The sequence below is a fragment of the Jaculus jaculus genome, unplaced genomic scaffold, assembly GCF_020740685.1.
Source record: "Jaculus jaculus isolate mJacJac1 unplaced genomic scaffold, mJacJac1.mat.Y.cur mat_scaffold_39_1_1402899_arrow_ctg1, whole genome shotgun sequence".
Classification (NCBI taxonomy): domain Eukaryota; kingdom Metazoa; phylum Chordata; class Mammalia; order Rodentia; family Dipodidae; genus Jaculus; species Jaculus jaculus.
In genome coordinates, this window is record NW_025423494.1 from 804,658 (window position 1) to 808,875 (window position 4,218).

Consider the following 4,218-nt stretch of genomic DNA (forward strand, 5'->3'; position numbering starts at 1 on the left):
CAGCTTTGCAGTGGTGGGCATTAACCAACTGGGGGAGAAGGGACCTGATTCCTCCTGTGGGACCTCTTTTTCCCACAATCTTTGGCCCTTGGTACCTTTGTGGGGGGGGGGGGGGAGGAAGGGCCTATGTGGCCGGAGAGTGAGGCACGGCCTTAGTGATAATAGTTATGGTACCGACCTCCATGCAAGCCAGGTATAGCTCTCTGGGAGTCCAGAAGTGGTCAGATAAGGACCTTCCCCTGCAGTGCTTTGCCTCGCACCCATGTTGGTGCCCATATCACACTCACTTCATTGTGAGCCGACATGTATAGGTCTGGATCCTCATGCAGTTCCTAAAGGAAGGGGTAGCTATTTGGCCAAGACAGGTAGACCGTAGCAATAGCAGAGGTGTAGAGGAAAGCAGTATAGTAAATAAGTACGGAATGTAAGATAAAGGGAGAGTGACAGCTGCAGGTGGTAGGTCTTCAGTGGCCACACCTTGATCCACCAGCTCCAGTCTGTGATAATGGACCTGTAAAGGCTGCATCTTAATGGCTTTAATCTGTTGACATATAAAAGACATGATTTTAATTATAATAATGGGTCCAATTGTGAGTGAGAGGATTAAGATAAGTAGAGGTCCTTCCAGCTTTGTCCTGTTAGGGGAAAAGGGGAGATTCTCTCAGGGAAGTGTTTCTTTCCTGGATATGTGAGATGTCACTAGAGGATCATCAGCTTGTTTTACAAGTCTCTCTGTAGCCATCTCGCAGCATTTTCTTTGGTGTCAGACAAGCATATTGATCCTCAGCCCCAAATGAGTACTGGGTCTGGGCCATTCCTTTTTAAGGTTAAAGAATCTTTCCACATGGCTTTGGCAAAGGTACTTTTTGTATTTGTGTGCCAAAAGCAATCAGCTGCTGACTTTCCCCAAGCATTAAGGGTTAAAAAGTTTAGGACAAACAGTGCATGATGAAGAATGTTTTTTGGAGAGCATTTTATGGATATAAATCCTCCGTTTTTAACTTTTGGAGGGTAAATGGACCCAGAAGAGGGGCCCCTCCTGCCAGAACACCCCAGTGGGTGTAAAGTCAGTGGCACAAATGACCAGGAGAAGAGGCTTTTTATAAGAGATAAAAGTGGCTCAGAATTGTAGCCTCCACTATCTTCAGAGCCTCTAAAATTTACCACAGGTAAACTAAATGTAAAATGCTGAAAAGGAGTGTAAGGGAATTGTAAAAAAGCAATCCTTTAGGTCATTAATGATTTTACAATGTCCTGCAGGAATTGCTACTGGAGTGGGGAGGCCTGGTTGTAGGGCCCCCATAGGGGGCCTTATTCATTTCTCTAAGGTCCTGGAGCAATACAAAGATAGGAGTATTCCAAGGAGAGGTGGTAGGTCCAATATGGCCTGCGGCAAGTTGTTCCTGTATTAACATCGTGGCTGTAGCTAATTTTAGAAGTTAAGGGCCATTTATACATTTAAGTGTTTTGTTTGTTTGTTTGTTTTTGGTTACAGATTTCTCTCTGAGTGTTCAAGACCATGCAGATAGCCAAAAGTTAATTAAAGATTAATTTTAGAGGTCATTAATAGCTCTCCAAAGAGACTTTAGGGATACAGGAGTAGCACCATAATTTACTGGTGTCTTGCCTGTTAGGATGAGTCAGGGCCATGCTGGCCAAGTAATTTTCCCTTCTTTGGGACGTCAGGAGGGCTGATTGTTCTTCAGTTGTGACTCTCCTGTTTTAGACTGTACACCGATTTTGTTTGGGTCTTCATAACCTCCCTGCTCAGGAAGACAGGTGACTTACCAGGGGGCCAGTGTAGAAGTGTGCCATCATCGCCAGTGGCCTCATGACATGGGAGTACAGGCCAAAATATTGACATTTTTTACTCTAATGATTCCAGTTGGCTTTGGCTTATACATAGGTGATTAACTCAATCAGAAAGGAAGTTGCATCAGCCTGGATGTATGTACGTATAGAGCACATTTGATTACTGAAATAGACTTAGCTAAAGAATGGCACAAGGGTTTCTAAAATCATTTTGTCCTATTTTTGTTGTACTGTGGCAGCATTAGCCATATATCTGAGGCATAGGAAGTAGGCACATCTCACATTTTAAATATCTAACATTTACAAATATAGGCAGAACCTGTTACCAGTCTTGAAAACAGTACCAATTGATTTATAAAATTAACTAATTTAACCTAGAAATTATCAGAAAAGAACAAGCAAGACAGTATAAGGTCTTAGCACCTGTGTGAAAACATCTTTGATCAGTTCAGATACCTGTGTGGGTACAAATTACCCAGAAACATTGGAAACAGAACCATGGAGCTTGAATTTTATATATATATATATAATATATATATATTCAGATCAGGACCATTGTTTGAGCATGAGGTTGTGCCCTAAAGTAGGGAATATGTCTTAAGAGTTAATTTTGTTATAATCACTGAACTTAAGATGTAAAAATTGAGACAGTTACTTTACATACAATAGAGTAGAATTTGGTCTTTTCTGAGCCAAAATAGTTAACTAAATATTAATATAACCATTGATAAAAAATTTTTGAAAGAAAAAACATTATTTGAAAACCAATGATTTTGGCTTAAACTTGATTGCTATTGATTTTATGTACCACAGAAATTTTTATTAACATAAAACAATTTTATGTTTTACCCATGACTTAAATTTGATAAAGTTTAAGTAAGCTATCCCAAAAAATCCCAGGAAGATGAAAGTTATTATTACTGAAATTAAATCTCTTAAACCTAAGTAATTAAACCTAGTTATGACCATTCAATAAAATTAGCATAAATAAGACAGAAGATATCTATAAAGTCACAATGTCTTTAGGTATGAGTACTTCATCTTTGGAAATTAACCATTTCTATGTGAGCCTTTATCTTTAGAATAGTTAAAATCTTGATGAAAAGAGGAACCTAATTTACTTTACTGAGTCTTAAAGCCAGTTTTATAACCCTTAAATCATAACAAATTAGCATCAGTGACTTGTTAATGAGTGAGGCCTTATCATAAGACTCAGTTTATATATTTAACATTTTGTCTAGTAAGAGACTTTATCTAACAGATGTGACTTTAGGTGTTCATAAGAGATGAACTAAAGAGAACCACAGTTACATGCTGTATTCCTTTTTCCTTGTCAGAGACAATTGGCCATTTTTGTCTCTAGTCAGAGTCTGGGGGCCACATAGCTTAACCTTGCATGGGGTTTGAGATAAAGGGGGTTCCAACTGTTCTTTTATTCAGAGTCCAGCTTTCCATGAATTTAAGTAGCATATGTTGGAAAGCAAGAGCAAAATGAAATTACAGAGCAGAGATATAAGCATCCTGAAATTTCTTTCCTATTCCAAAGTTATTTATTTTTACATAGCAAATTTACCCATTTGCAAAACACAAGGTGATAGACTCATGTCTATGTTTAACCTGGTTAAACCTCCAATTACATCTGTACTTACGACTTTGTGACCCACCTAACACAGGCATCACCTGTGTCTAATATAAGATGAATTTAGATTAAGACTATGTCCCTATATAAAACTTTTAGAGTATCCTTAAGAGTCTGTAAACAGTTGAAGAATCTCTAACTTTAGGCATGGCATTTAGGTTTAGCCTGAAAATTCTTCCCTACATATGCACATCTTTATCCACATACTTTAACATTCTCAGTTCCACTCAAAAAGCATTTTTAATGAGCATTCTATGTCCCAACATTGAAAAGTTCTTTTCCAGTTCCTTCAATCAATTCATCTCACCCCATCAATAATTATCTTTTCTCTCTTTTTTTTAAATTCCCCTGAGGGGGTGCACCATTCCTGGAAGTACTGCAATACTAGGTCGATGTGTGGAGTGGACGGAGTAAGTTCCTATTCCAACTCCAAGCTCCAAAAATCCATTTACTATATTGTCCTTAGATAGAGGACATATCAGATATTAAACTGATAAGAACAGATACTACACTTGATCTTAGCCAAAAGGCAGAGAAGTGATTATCTTTCTTATAAGGCTATTAAAAAATTACACCAAATTGATTAATCCTATTACTAAAAAGAAAGCAGTCTTAATACAATTTTATATCATTAATACCAATAACACACTTGGGAATGGTTTTATTAGGAGTAGCTAAGGAAAATTGTGTTGTTATCTTGAGGCAGGCTGGCTCAGAAGTCAGATCAGTTACCTCCTCCTTTTAAGTAACAAAGACATTACAATCTT

General features: G+C 37.9%; 1 non-coding gene across 1 annotated transcript; it reads right to left on the reverse strand.

The window, feature by feature from the left end:
* Positions 1-3,802: 3,802 nt before the first annotated feature.
* On the reverse strand, positions 3,803-3,993 carry LOC123457370. The gene has a single exon (XR_006635005.1). It is a non-coding gene; the product is annotated as a U2 spliceosomal RNA (small nuclear RNA).
* Between the last annotated feature and the right edge of the window lie 225 nt (positions 3,994-4,218).